Source organism: Cephus cinctus, unplaced genomic scaffold (genome assembly GCF_000341935.2).
Source record: "Cephus cinctus unplaced genomic scaffold, Ccin1 Ccin1_scaffold0709, whole genome shotgun sequence".
Lineage (NCBI taxonomy): Eukaryota > Metazoa > Arthropoda > Insecta > Hymenoptera > Cephidae > Cephus > Cephus cinctus.
Genome location: NW_014333329.1, coordinates 435,360 through 451,776, shown reverse-complemented (window position 1 = coordinate 451,776; position 16,417 = coordinate 435,360). Strand labels below are relative to the sequence as shown.

At 34.6% G+C, this 16,417-nt stretch overlaps 1 protein-coding gene across 3 annotated transcripts in view; it reads left to right on the top strand.

Moving 5' to 3' along the window:
- Positions 1–216: 216 nt before the first annotated feature.
- LOC107270226 overlaps positions 217–16,417 on the top strand; it is a 30,561-nt gene continuing 14,360 nt past the window's right edge. The window contains exons 1-3 of one of the 3 annotated variants that reach the window (XM_015745046.2): positions 217–340; positions 1,444–1,867; positions 12,108–12,149. The gene's annotated coding sequence lies outside the window, so the exon portion shown is untranslated. Of the gene's footprint in view, positions 341–546; positions 664–1,443; positions 1,868–12,107; positions 12,150–16,417 lie in introns of those variants that run through there. The other 2 variants (XM_025087570.1, XM_015745048.2) reach the window with 2 other exon arrangements.

Sequence of the window (16,417 nt, the reverse complement as noted above, 5' to 3'; positions counted from 1 at the left end):
CTAGTTCGAACATCTCATATGTGGCTGATAAGTGCTATCAAGCTTTAGAGCTCCTATTGATATCTCCTTCCCAATGGAGCAACATGTGAACGTCCAACAGGGGTGGTTTCACCATCCCTAACCATCTTATCTCCTGGAGATCCCTCCGGCTGCCTATTCCCCTCCCACCAATGAAAGAGGTTGAACGAGGGGTCAGGGATGGAAAGGGGATCGGCTGTGGGAGGGTGGGTCAATGGCGGCAAAGGGACGCCGGGAAGCTCGCAAGCTTGCAGTACCGTTTCGACCACCGACGTAGTGGATGCGTCGCGACGACCTACCGCGTGGCACAACCTTATACAAGGTACACCCCACGAATGTAACTTGAAACATAGAGGCTATACTGCGTGGATAATTTAAAAACTTTTTCTACGTCCCCACAAATTAAATTTCCTGTGATAACTGAAGTTTACCTGTATCCTTTTTCTTTCTTTTTTTTTTATAGAGTTTATATGAAAATGCATAGATGCCTTCGCGAATATCATATAAATATATTGCATATTATATTTCTTGGTCGTCTGTGAAATAAATTATAGCTAAGTGTCCGTGTGATGAGTATCTCTTTAGTTTTTAATAAACGTGACATTTCATAAATAATAATACAATTTTGCGTGAACAACAAATATAGTTAGTAGATTGTTGTTAAATGCTGTTTTTATTAACATTTTTAAGACAAGGGGCCGATTGGTGTTCTTGATCGATCCACACATTTTTTTTAACGTATTCGAAAGTTCTTGCAACTGACTGTTCACCACAATCGTATCGTAAATTAATAAGTCGGATTTGTCAACGGGATTTCAAAGAAGTCGAGAAAATTTGCAGTGAGATATATCGTGCTTGTTCGTGATCTTAAATTGAAAAAACATATCTGTATGGAATATAAGATGCTTTATTATACAAATTTTGTATTCTTTTTATTCATTGTCTTCACGTAGGATAATACGAATATTATTTAGCCCCTCGGCTTATACAAAAAACTTGAGACGAGAAGAAATATTTTTGGACGCGCTTACATACGCTACAAAAATTTCAAAATAATAAAAATTTCTTGCTTGATAGCCAGCAACACGAATTTACTAAAAATTCTTCAAATTCATCATTCACTAAAATATACAATATTTCATTCCGGTTCGATAGCTATTATGCTTTTAGTAGAGTAAATATGCAAACGGGTACTGCCTATAGTTTTGCGAATGCATTTACTCAGGTAAATGCACTCGCAATTCAAAAAAGTGCAAACATACATAATCGAATTGATGTCAGTTCCAAATTCAGGGGGCTCTTCTGCTTTAACATTCATAACAAAGTGACCCCTCAAAGTGGAGCTGGTCTTGTGGATTTACCCTACGCATAATTAACGTTTCAAAGATAAAACTGAAAAAAAGTTTGGCTTTATTTCATTTTCAGGCATAAGCCGCTATTAACAACTTCTGGGAAATTTTGGGAAACGACAAAGAGAAGATTATACTGCAAAATTACAACCGTTACGAGCTTTTGATATACTTCCGCGCTACGACTTTGGGGAATTGTACGAGGATAAGCAGCGGCCATTATTCCTGGCTTTTGCTCCATTTCCCATATTTTCGCCGAAAGAAAATTTTCGTCATCAAGTTGATTCGCACGAGTTTGGAACGCGGACCGTGTAAATCGTCCCGAAGAAACGAAACTCCAAAAATCATACTCAGAACGTCATACGTCATTTGTGAACTTTAATCGTACGTGATACCGAGATATCAAAAACGAAATGTAAATCAGCGAAGTGGAAAAAGAAGAAGAAAAAAAAGAAGAAGAAGAAAAAGAAGAGGACTTCATCGCTGAGGATACTTCACGGGTAAGTGTACCTCTCAAAAAGTGTACTTTATGTTCTACTTATGCAACGTTTTAACCACATAAGAAAAAAAAATTATCTTCGAGATTAACTACTTAAAAAAGTATGAAATGTGAACAGAGGATGACACAAGGTTAAAAGATAAAGGGATTACGTACTACTTGGTAGAATATCATAAAGTGAATAATTATAATAAATATAAAGCTATAGGTTTTGACATTTTGACATTAATTCTACGATCAAAGAAGCTCCAGAAATATTCATAAACAGGTGGCATAATTGATTTAATTAGATAAAAACAAATATACCGAACCCTGAGAATAAATTTCACATATGCATATGCCGTCATATCAAAGGTCAAAGGGAATACCGAATAAGAAGCATACATATACATTTCTCAGTGTCATGAGTACAGTTCAACAAAATGCTTCTAATTCCTTGAATTTTCTATAAGATATATAAATAACTATGTATTTATTGGAAATTTAAATGCCAACACTATAGTTACGTCAATCGATTTTCGTTGATTTATATTACTAGACTGCATTCAGGTATATTCGGATAGTTCAAGCGAGTATTTCATTCGTGGCTACGTTAGCCTTCGTATCTCAATTATCAATTCGTTGTACAGTCTAATATAGAGAACAGCCGATGAGATCTCGTATGATAAAGAACAGTGCATTAGAAAATGATGTTTTTTTTATAATTTCAATAAGGAATACAAACTCGCTACACGTAATTACATGATGAATAAGTTATTCATATTCAATACAAAATTCGTGCCATCATATTTTTTTAGTACTTTGAAAACCGTTCTAAAATAGTTACCTACAGGCTCGTTGCGTTCAATTTTCTGTTCCTTGACCACAAATGTTTAGCGAGAGTTTGTAGACCATCATCACGTTTTGCTCGCTGATGGTTGTACATTGTTACGAATTTGCATACCGTTATGACTTGATCGATGCAATTTAAGAAAGTGACAGACTTATCAAAATCAATAAAAATCATAGGTCAAAATATTTTTTTTTCACCTGCTCGTATTTTTATTCCGTGATTGACTGCACTATTACCTACTCTATCATCATATCTACTGTGTAATGTGTCCAAGGCATGACAATCACTCCAACTAAGCAATCTTGTAGACAAAGTGTACTCTTTCGCATTTAACGAGAAATCGGAAATTCTTAGAGAGAAATTGGAAATTCCTACATTGATCTTGATATCAGACATTATTGCACTCTGCGCATTTATAAAAATGAAATTCAATTAAAAATACTTTAACGAAAGAGTACTATTATTATATACAAATTTTTTAAGAAAAATATTTTTAATATGGTAAGACATTTATCGTGCAAGAAAAAAAAATAATGGCGTCGTTATTACATTGTTAGTACCTATTCTCCAGGCCGTAAAGTTTCACGCAATACTAGATATCTATTTTGGCTTTTTATGCCGTTGTCGATATTATTGATTACGCTTCATACCGGCTACTCGCGTATTGTCACACCTGTTGTTTCGCTCTGATTAGAAAGTAACACGCCTCATCGTTCAGACAATCCAATATGAGTTTTTCAGTTGGAAAACGAGAATTTTATCCTTCGCTTCACGCATTTCTTACGCGAAGCAATAATCCTAGAGAGGAAGTGACTCAGGGACCAACCGAAGCTGATTTCCTCTTAAGAGGTTGAGAACAAACAACATCCGGACGCATGTTACTAGAACTACTCTTATCCACATAGAACTATAGGTGAGTATAGAGAGAGAGAGAGAGAGAGAACAAACACTCGGTTCAGGATTGTCTCGCATATTGCGTATCGACGTGCAAATGATTGCCCAGGTGCAATTGATGAACGGAATGCAACCGGCTCAATACGTCTCCATAGAAGTGGATCAGCCTAGGCAAAGCGCAGTTGAATAAAATTATATAAACATGCAACTGAATATCCGACCGATTGTTCAAATCGAATAATAGTATTTGTGAAAACTCTACCTTGATGTTTATATAAATATAATGAATATCTGATTTATCTATTATGAATTTTAAAATACGAAATCATGCATATTTATAAGCGTTAATAAAAGAAAAATTTTATTGATTTTGCCATTATCCATCCCGTTGCGTCCTTCGCATACAGATTAACGTTCTAAAGTACTCTTTGAAAATAATTGACCCACTATAAATATCACCAGAGAGTTATATGAAGGATACTTCCGTTTTCGTATTCCGGTCAACGCGCCCTTTACGAGGAAAATGCGTTAAGGGGAAATTCCGAAGTGGGTCCCTTTCCTAATTGCTTAAGGTATAGATACTCTTGCTCGTTGCACGACTCGATAGCTTGAAAAATGTTTCACGGACGTAAAGCTACAACACGCGTGGGTTTCTGTATAGTAAGCGAAGTCGACTGTGTAATATTTCTAAAATTTTTAAGAGCCCGATACTTAACCAGCTGAAAAATTTCCATGAAATTCGTTCGAGCGAACGTTATTTCGCTTTTGTACTACTTACATTATCGTGAGTTCTTCATCGACCGTTGCTGCAGGTACAACGACGTCACGGAATGCTCCTCCAAGAGTTCCATAAGAAAAGTCAAAAGTGCCGAAATCAATAATGTATTTTTTTAGGATTTTTACTTCATCTGTAGATTATTAATATAAATGATAATCTCCTAAATCTCTAAATCATTGATTATGCAAAAAATAATCTCTTACTCTCGTTTTGCATTGAGGGTGGAATACGGAGAAAAAATGTATTCGGGGGATGTGAAGCTGAAAATGATTTGCTAGAGATTTGCATGTAATTTCGCAATCAAGCTTTCAAGAACATCGTAGTCGATCCTCCTACGCATTAACACGTTTGCCATATACCTCTGTTACATACCACTGAGATGAATCTGATTAATTAAGAATACCATAGCTAATAAAGAGATAACACGCCAATACCAAGCATTTTTATAAAATTTTACTTTTATAAATCATTCTGCGTGATATGCAAGTTTTGAATATAGACCTTGCGAATATAGTTAAATTAGTCAAATACGTGACTTTAATAATCAGGATGTACAATTTACTTTTTTATATGTTACAGACGGAAAGTCTGTCTGTTTCTTTGATACGATGAAAGGAAATAAAGGGGAATTTAAGTAAAATGGAATGTGAAGTCATCCGGCTATCTATGGAGAACTGTAAGAGCGTCGGTAATAAAGGGTACGCGACGTTTGATGTAAAGGGAAGCTTTAACTTTGATTTTAACATGTGAGACGTACCTAGTTTAATGAGACAGATTTAATGGACGTATTAATTTGAATCAGGATGATTAACTGAATTTAAGTCAATTGAAGTTATCAGTACAGGGTATATGTCAGTTATTTATTACCTGCATAATGATATGACAAACCTTAACATAAACCTTTATGGGTTAAATTCACCAGTAAATAAAGACCTTAAGAAACGCTTTCTGCGAATGGATAGGTGTGATAAATACTATACATAAATATAATTTATGTGAACACGTTCATTTACTAGGTTCTGTCCATTCACTGGTGGATTCCACCAGTACTTCAACATTAAAATAATATTTCTTTTATGTTGTATAAAGTGTTAATTACTTTCGCTTTTAATTGACCACAGCACCTTTTATATCTGTGAAGTTAATTAAGGAACATGTTCGACCGACAAGTTTAAACTTTCGAAAACAGAAATAATTCCGGTTTCAATTGTCTTTTAGGGTTTCAATTCCAAAATAACAAGGAAAGTCCATCCATTTCATTATTTCGTAACGTATGAAACATATGAGTGGAAAATAGGAGTTGACCCTGAAATGCCTTTTTCTTGTATCGTTAGTCAGATATGTGGGAGGTCGTTCATCTTCTTCTTATACAGTGTGCTAAAATAAGATTTTTTCGGGATACACAGTCTCTGATACGAGAAAAGTTAATCAATTAATGTTTCTTTGTCAAAGGCTGCTGTTGCTCGTAGAAAGTTAGCAAATTTAAGGATGATAATATTTTTTTATAAACTTTCAGTTATTCTTTCTCGTAAAATTTTTCTATCTTGAATAAACATTTATGAATTTATGTTATAACCATTGGTCACGAGTATTATCAATTTGATAATGATCGTTATTATCTTAGTTATCATTCTATAATAATTTAATCAATTATTGGAAACTGGTAATGGTACGCATTAGAATAATTAAATATCAATTTGTACGTATAATAATAGTGACATATACTTTAGTATAAAATTGTTATTTCATTTTAAAAAATCCTAATTTTTTATCTATAAAAACATCAATTTCATTTATCTCGGTATTCTTCCAAAACACGTATACCGCCTCGGGTAACGAAAACTTATAACTACGAGTATTCGAACCTTTCGATACAAACGAGACAGTCATAATTAAACAGAGTTCAGAAAAAAGAGAGCTAAGGATATGAACCGAAAAACTCGTTCGATCTTCATATTTTTGACATTACACAGAAAAGAAATTATCCGATGATCGAATAGAATGTTTAATCTGAAACGCGACCTTTTATACTTATTCTAGATTTAATTTCATTTATACAAAGACTATTTATTTAGCTTAGTTAAGAAAAAGTTTCACATTAACACAAATTTCCCTGTTTTCCAAGTTCTATTTATAACGCTGTGAAGTCGTTAGTATATTTTTAGAATGTAAATTCAGCTGGGCTAAATCCCTTGTCACTGTTAACACATGTATAATACATAGGCCGCTTCCTTGTCAAAAGAATCGAAATTTTTAAAAAGAGTCAGCGCTACACACTGGATATTGATTATAGTTCCATTTTGCTGAGTATAACGATGCATGACATAGTGTACTATAAGGCTCAAGTGTGAGACAAAATTGCGAAAGGGAAATTAAAATTGGCTTTCTCATTAGCTGCCGTTCTGTCTGTCTCTTACTTAACTGGGTTAACGTGACAAGTAAAAGTTAAGGAAGTTCATCCGACGACAAAGGGCGCAAGCAATCCGCATAATATCGACCTCACCAATCTAAACGGAGTTTTGCATAATTTTCAGGAAATTCGAAAGTTGGCACATTTCACTTGATAACACTTTTACCATCATGGCAGAAAGCGGATTCGTAGGCTGGTAAAAAGTTATTATGAACGTTTAACAAGCTAAAATGTCCCATAACACAGACATAGACTCAACTGTTACAATTGGATATTAAATTTAAAAAATAAAATATCTTCGAAAAACTTATTTTTCATTGTAATAACACTAATGAAATTTCAAATTGTATATTCATCCCGCTAGTCGATTCCTTTTTTTATTTTTATGGAAAAACCTGTAGAAAAAAATAGACCAATTTCCATATACCTCGTAGACAAATTTATGTTTGTTCGATTTCCTGACACAAGCTCTCGTACGCCCTTTGAAATTTATGTCATTTCTGTATTCCTGTCTGTCTCGCGAGCGATCTACTATTCTCTTTGAGATGCGAATAAAATTAAAAAACACTGGACCAAACATTGAAAGCTGGTGAAATCCTCAGTGCTGATGCATAAATGATAAATAGTTCAAAAAGAATAAAATTATCTGACTATTCGTCAGATCAGAAAATTATTCTGAGCATTCTTAGATCCCTCGTAAGGATGTACTATTGGAGTTTCTTCATTGGTGGAGATAACTTCTGGGAATCTCTAGAAGTATTCAATACTGCCTGAAGTAATAATTTCATGAGATACGTGTACTATACGTGGACTATAGCCCCGTATAACTTAAACTTGTGAGAAACTTTATCAATGTTTCGACGCAGATAGAAACTTAGAAAACCAGCATCTGGCTAGATCAGAAAAAATTAAGGAATTGAATTTGTTTTTGATTTTATTTGAAAAACAACATTATTTTCGATTTTATTTTCATTTATGAAAAAAAAATATCGATCGCACAGTTGAACGAGGTATATTTAATATCTGAAATAAATAAATATATTGAGCTCTCATTTATAATCAGTCGAATCCGTACGCAATATATTTCCCAGTGCATCGAGTGACGTAGAATATTTTTAAAGCGTACAAAATATCTAAGTATTATATAGTAACTATAGCAACAACAGTAATAATAAATCCTCTCATTAATCGTACATCTTTAAAAGACTTCAGACAGTTAGTCGTTCAATTTCTGGCATTGTTATAAATAACGTGGAGAACTGGATTCCATAGAACAATACTACTGAGTTTGCATACTTTCAAATAAAAGCTGCCTATTGTTTCTCTAACTTCCTAAAATCATTGCTTTCGTAAATCGATATAATTCAACTACATCTAAAGACATTTATCGTCAGTTATATGTGAAGGTTAGAGTAAGTACTTCACGTGCTATGAAGAATGCCAAAGATTCTGCGAAGCATTAGCGTTATAATTTTCTAAAAAATTATATCGACTTGTTGGCAGATGCAGGGTGTGCAAATTTTACTAGAATTCTAAAAACAATCAGTTTTCACATCCGGTACCATATGATAAATCAAATTATTCCTAATAACATGTAGAAATCATGTGACACGTGTATAACCTTTTCGTTTTGTAGATATGCCATTCAACCAAGTTAATAATCCATCTAGTTGTATAATTTCTGTACTTGAGTTACGTAATATATTACTCGGACAACATTGATGTTGTTAACGAGGTTATGTATAAATTTCAACGTAATTTCAAATGCGAATTGACTTTCTGTATAGAATATGAATTCTATGAACTCGCATCTATCAGTTCTAAGGAAAGTTTTCTCCCAGCTTCTAGAATATCATTAACATTCAACTAATGCATGTGAGGGATTTAAATATTATACAAAGTGAGATTTGTTTTTTGGATTGAGTTTTTCATTGTTTAATATTGTTCATTTATATTATTGAAAGATTTATTTATGACAGTGTTATACCTGTGTCGTGGCCATTAAAATTCCTTAGGAGAATGAATATGTGATTCAATGAATTTTACGTGAATAGGAAATGGACGTAATAATAAACACGGGTAGAACAATAGCGTTGGTTTATACTCCCGCTTTAAATAAAGTCAAGGTCAAATGTTTCAAAGAATCAAAATTTTGTTTAGAGGAAAAGTCAGTTTATTTTCATACGATAGAAAATCTGAATCATTATCATGAATTTCTTCATACTCAAAACACTTTAAGGAACACTGTCAAGAATCTATTCAGATCAAACTAACCTATTTTCTTATAACTATATAGTATATCAAGTTATATTCCAAAAATGGTCCCATTCGTCCAAATTGTACTGCACAACACTCTCCAGTGGCAAATGAACGCCCTTTATATTAATAACACAAAAATTTGGTTCATTTCCAAAATAATCAACCCAATCAATACATAATCGTTTTCATAATCATTTTCAAGAATAATCAGTTGCATAATCAAGATAGATAAGCATAGTCCATATCCTTATCCAATGAAACCAGAATATATACTCATGGGCCACTTGAGATAAAAATACGTGTAGCTGAAATCCTTCATGCTCTAAGTTATAGGGTGTGTTAATGTTCACTTCAAATAATCTTTTACTTGACGCAATACAACATGAATGCCATAAAAAGCGAACAACAATGCATTTATGTACTGTAGTATGGATCATTTCGTGACTTTAAGTGTGTATCCCCAATGCGAAATGGCAGACGCAAAAATAAAAATATGTAATCGTTATCGAAGAAGCTGTATATTTCCTATATATTTTGTGATCTAGTACAATTTTCAAAATATTTTCTAGGGAAATTATATTTCCAAGAAACAGTGCTTCAATCTATATAAGATATTTTACAAACTTTTTACGGTACATCGGGTCTGATCTCTAATGGGATTAATTGGGGATACACGAATTAGATGCAGGAAAGGGTTAGGGTTCCTCCAGTAATTGCTACAGATAGATATAACTGTAAGATCCTACAGGATAATTAATGATTCCCCTAGGTACGATACCACCCTAGATATATAGATACGATATATCGAAATATATTCACGTAACAGTTGGGAAATCCTTTTATAAATTCTTACTGAAATTCTCAATTGGAGAGGCAAAAATTACTCGAGAAGTTGAATTTTTAGATTAGATAGAGAGAAGCTAACATTATAGATATACAATATACATGTAGTATATGAAAGCTTTCTGATTTGATTCATTCGAATAGGGTCCGCTGGTCGGGCGCCATGGCAGGCTTTAAGGAATTCTCGAAACTATTTCTCCACATTCGACCTCGGTACGAATATCCAGAGAGAATACTGGACGACCAATCTTGAAATTTCTCTGGAAAAAAATGTAATTAAATTCCATAGGACTTAGTATACCCATCCACTAATACTAGTAACATACTAGGTGACGTCAGATATGTTTATTAATAAAGAGTAATAGCATACTGTATAGATTTATTAATTATATACAATTTATATTATTGAATTTAGTTTTTGATAAATCATGCTTATTATCTATCTTCCATATTAATGATATAGCATGGATTGAATTATTCGATGGTTTTCTTTTGATCCCATTGATATTCTCATACCATCTGTTCTCTGTATTAAAGAATGCTAGAGGCAATGTAGGTACACATGCCTGCCGGTAGCTGCGCGTGAACAAACAATCAAGACTCTGCAAATACCAAAGAGTGTATACCGCCATGAAACCGTTCTGTGACAACAAACTCAAATTAATTTTTTAAATAAAAGTAAACTCGCGTGCTTATGGGAAAAAGAGATCTCGAAGCACAGAAGCGAAATGCGACATTTAATACACTCAGAAGAGTATCGTTACTCTACGAGGAAGTGTTATCGAGTAGACGAAAGGATTTCGAATGAAGCATTTTTCATAAGTATCGATGACACATAGACGTGAAATATCAAAAAATCAACATTAAAACTATCGATTGGCAATGGCCGATATAATATGATAAAAATGGATTCCGTTAATGTAATACAAGGGTTAACCCCACATTATATCTACATGGGTTTTGCACTTTTGAGCGAAGAGCCATTACCCTACTTGTAAAAGTTGAAAGGGTAAACGCATGAAAGCTTCGCCATAAAAAATTTCATTATCTCATTTGTTCCTGACATTTCTCCCTTTTACATTTTATCTGTAGCCAGTTTCCTGCGTACAACAAAAACTCCATGCACAGTGAGCCAAAGAACAATGAAATTCTAGATATGTTCAACATCTATTCAACGATTCTTCATTATGCACATTGAGTGTGAAGCATACGTCGTACATCGTATCCGAGAGAAGACGACTTTCGTATTCAGGGAATCAAGGATATAGTAGGTTATCGATGAGCAGGTATTATTTATCGTTATCTCATGTCGATACGAACCTGAAAGCGAGGAGTGAATTTTTGGATAAACCAATATAATCTCAGCTACTTCTTCAACAGAAAGTAATGAGAGTACCATTAATTTTCAAATATCGTGTAGACTGGATAGATGAAAAAACTTGATATTGTTCTCTTCCAGACAAAGAGATAAGTATTATACGGATTCTCATTCATCATGAAGTTTTCCATCTGAAATCCCTTTGATATCTTCCCACTCAAATGTTTCAAAGGCTTTGTGAAAATTGTTCAAACGTTCCGGAAGTGCGACATTCTGCAACTCTTATTCATCGTTTAGGTTTTATTGCAATTGCTTGTCTCATAAAACTGGACGTTGTCACTACGACCCAACTCTTGCAATAATAATATCGCATGGATAACATAAAAGTCTACATCCAGGGGGTAGTAAAGTTTGATTACTCGGAAGACACGAAGTATATCAATAATTTTTTTTGAAATTGAATAACAGGGGAGTGGGTACATGAGCTATCTGTCACACCCCAACTCAATCCTTTTCAAATGGTGAAGAAAATCGTATGACTCATCCAGGGTTAATATCGAAGTCACATAGACTCGAGGACGAATTTCAACTATACTTGTGTAAATATTAGGTATCCTTTACATATTGGCACCAGCGTAAAACAAAATTAGTGCCTGGTAGAAGGCAATTTATTTTGAATTTGACAAGTCGGTGTGTGATGGGTTATAAAAAAATGTAATCGATAAAATTCAGAGATCCACAGTTCAATGCGTCCGCTAGAAAATGGATATACTATCTACACATATCGGTAACATAGACAATGTATCAATTAGTAATAGCACAGGAATTACGTTGATTTTAGCAAAACCTTTAACAATCAAGTTTACATTAAATTCTTAATTATGGGTATGTATATTTTGTGTTTCAGATTAGTAGACGTACTTTACGAGGCGCATTAGTAGGCTAATCGGTGAGTTTATTATACATAGGTACATACAGAATACCACGCTGCAGCTAAATGCAAGAGACAACAAAAACAAGGAGCATGCTGTCTGTTGTATTTAGCCATTATGCGGGCTCCCCAAGTAATCAGAGATTGCATGGAATAACAAACAGCTCTAGAAGATAAAACAGAGCCTTGGTTAATAATAAAAGCTTGTGTAGTCACAAAATTTTGCTTCTTCTCATACTTGAGGAAAACATTTTTAAACGAATTATTGAATAAACACGTTTATTCCATGTAAATACCCGTAAAATAACAACTGTTCGAGTCTGATGAAGAACATAAAACTCTGTTATAATTGTAACAAGTAATTTAACAGATTAAGATATTAATCCATTTTCCTACAAATTATAGTGCTCCTTTACTGTTTACGATATTACTACATAACGAACGGAATTACTACGTCCTCTTTAAACGTGTTGTACCAGCTACCGCGTGAGGTCGCTTAAGTAATAGCAATATTTCCAACGTTCGATAACGAAATTTAATCAGCCACCCCCTGCGGCGATGCAGGTGATTGCAAATGTTGCCGGATAGCAGTAGGCCGCAAATACTGCTGATGGCAGCCTACATAGGTCAAATGATTTTGCATTATTAAAAGTATCCATAAAACCACCCTTATAGATACAGACATCTTCTTCTGCAAATGGTTGAATATTCGAGTAACGTACCTACAAAAATGACACTTCAAACAGAATAAGAACTCCTTTCTATTTTCCCATCCATTTCGTCCTCTCACGGTCCTGTTTTCTCCTAGAATCGCATATACTCCGCACCAACCATGCAGACTGATCCAATATTCCGCAGCAGGAAAATGCGGTTTCACACGTGCTAGTTTGGCATATATTATAACTGCTGCTATAACTTTTCATATATCTCATCCCATCGTAAAGAAGATATAAATAAAAAAGAAAATCATACGTGTATACTTTTTGTTTGGTTTGTCCAAAAAATATTGAGATTTTCTGCAATTGAGTTATTTTTCAATTTGGAACTTTCACTCCGTTTATCTTATATCATTTTTCTTTATTTTACACGCCCTTGTGGGCTCTGTGATATTTATGTTTTACATTATAGCAGGTAGCGATATGCGAATAGATGCTTGTATGCATATGTATATGCATAAGGAGATAGAAGGTAGAGGAAAGATCCAAAGACAGTACTTTGTGAAAAAATCTTGGTATCATGAAAAATAATTTAACGATAATTAAAAACAGATGCCTCGTTGTCAGAGATTGATGTATTTCCAGTGAGAGACGTATTAAGTTTAATAAGAAAAAAAAGGGCGGAATAAGAAGGGCGTTACGTCATATCCTAGAGCTTTTTCTTTCACGTTTTAAAATCCTCTACCGGTTGGTAAGGGAATCCCTGAAGTTAATAGAAATTACGAGTCACCGGATAGGTGCAAGTTCGGTAAGAAGTTGCTAAAATGGAGGATTTCAAGGGTGGAAGAGGATTAAGGGCGATAAATCCAAAAGTCTGTGAAGGTGGGTTTCACGTTTATTTTTAAAAGATCTTGGCGAGTGGGAAAATAATAAAAAAGTCACGTCTGAGCTCAAGAACCTTCGCGACTATGCAATACCCATTCTACAGAAATCTTCTTACGATCAACAACATTACTAAAGCTGTGAGAGCGTCATCATCCGAGGCTTTAATTTTACTGAAAAAGTAAAATAAAAAGAGTATCCATTCTACATGTTATCGCTTTAATATTTTTATACTTTGTAAATCGAGTTAATTCGAGTTCAAGTATAAAACTTCAACATGCGTTTATGTTGCTTTTTCTTCAAGACTCCACTCAGAGCTCAGCATTTCAATTACGAAGTTTACGCCGGTAAATGTGCCTTCGACATCGTTCAAAATGAGGAAAAAGGGCGGTGCAAAAGTAATCGTCGTAATGATGCCTGAAATAGATGTCGGCCGCTGAGACGCCATAGATCGTGCGCCACACCTTGCAAATATTTTACCAGACTTTAATTTCCTACGAGGCTGACTAGAACGACCACCGTCACGTCGGACGCCGTCGACGAGGAATTTTCCAACCCCACAACAAAATAAAATGATAGAAACGACCGACAGAAATGCGGTTTAAGAGAATTCTTCGAATGACGTCAGTGCGAGAAAGAAGATATTTGAAAATTCTGAAAACAGAGGGAATAGGATTTGTTTTTAAACGTGATCGAAGTGCTTTATAAAAATATCGATTTATATATACCTAATGAATATTTACCATAGCGATTCTGTAAAGCTACTTGTAAAGCTATTTCCGGAATTCCACCAACGAACCTCTCAGAAATTTATGTTACGTCTAAGTATTAAGTAGACAATGACAAGGAAATATGACGATAGCATGATTAAACATGCAACTTAAGTCCCACTATTTTCACGTCCTTCCTTTACGATCAATAAAATCATGGCAAATTCAGGGCTTCCTGTAAATATTGTGTTTTCGTTGAAGTATCCTTTGCGGGAGGATTTGTTCAACAACGGAAAATAGACCAGTACTGATATCCCTGAGGCACTCTTTCGAATTTACTCTGCACACAGTTACATTTGCAGTAGAGTATGAGAAAAAGTTTTGAAAACATGCTTTTCAAAATGCTCATTGAACTTCCAGATACTATAGGTAATACTATAACCTTATTTATGAAGTAGATATTTCCCTAGTGCAATTAATGCACTTTCCAGTTAGTGCTGATCTTCTCACAACACTCTTTGCTGCTTATTCGGCACAAGTTGGCCAAACTCCTTCAAGCAGAATGTCAAGGATTCATTAACATTCTGATTGATGGTAGATGGTGATACTCGACACAGTAGTACTATAGCATCTTCAACCATTAAAGTGCACTTTAGACGATAGGATGCCATTAATTGAAACTATCTCTATTTTCTATTAGAACGACTTATAGGCAACTGCATAATATTATTCAAATTAAGAAAAATCTGTTTGAAGCACGTCGCATGTATAACGCCAAATGAAAAAAGATAATCTACCCTATACAGAAATTCGAAGTTCGCTCTAGAAAAAAAAAAGTGAACAAAATTTGATGAGTGTTCCAATTTCATTTTTCTGCGCTTCCGATACAAGAGCAGGAAACTATCCGTCACATTTCCACTGGGAGAATTATTCCCAAGAGGCAGGAGGCAGGCTAACCACAACTCCAAATAGAGACTGCCAACAAACGGGAAGAAAATAATAAAGGCGAATTCTCACAGTTGACAGTGGAAGAAATAATATTCAGAAGAAATAAGATTAGATCAAGGATACATAAAAAAAATGCCTGCTAATGCATAATTTGTGCCGGTCTACGTAAATCGATCATACCTAACGTACGTACATCGTAATTAAATTGCGTAATCGTTACGTCATTAGATAATAACGTTAAGTCAACTGCATATAAAACGACGCGTGGATGACGTAGCAAACGTGACAAACGTCACGAACGCGGCCAACACGCGATCCACACATTAATCGCAGTTCAGCGCTCGTGGCAGCTTTGTAGCTTTAAGCTCGGTACGCTGTTGCAAATCGATAAGTAATCTAAGGGTGCGCGCACACGGATTCCTCATATTCCAACATTCTTCCCTATCGGATGAAACCTTTTCGTGATGGCCTATTTATGAGGATCCTTCCGGATGGATTTTCAAGACCTCTGACTAAGGAGTCCTGACGTTTTACAGTTTTCGAACCGGACGCCATTACTTCCCGATCAGTATGGCGATGATCGATTTTATGGGATAATAAGATGTGGATATAGAAAATCGCTGACCACCATGTCCACGTGTTGCGTTCATGAATGCAATGCTCTGGAAATAATATCAGAGCGTGCTGGCAATATATCTTTGGAAATACTAGAAGCTGATCATCTTGTTACTTGTATGAGGATACCTATACCTGCTATAGGATCCGATTGCTAACAATTGTACTAAGGCGGATCTGTGGATGATCTTATTGTTGATGAGGAGTCTAAGAGCACTATACCGTATAACAGGGTAGAGGTGTATTATAGGATAATGGTGTTATCATTCAAACCACTTGGAGATATTGCGTATCACTGTATTCGTATTACAAGCATATTCAATTTTGATATTTCCATATGCTTTTCTTTTATATTGTATTTTATTTTAGTCCCTGCTTTGTATTTCTGATTTATTTATGTAATCGGCGACGGGACAATGATAAGGGCACAGATAAAAAATTATTTTTACTAACAATGGCATGTTTTTTTTTCATT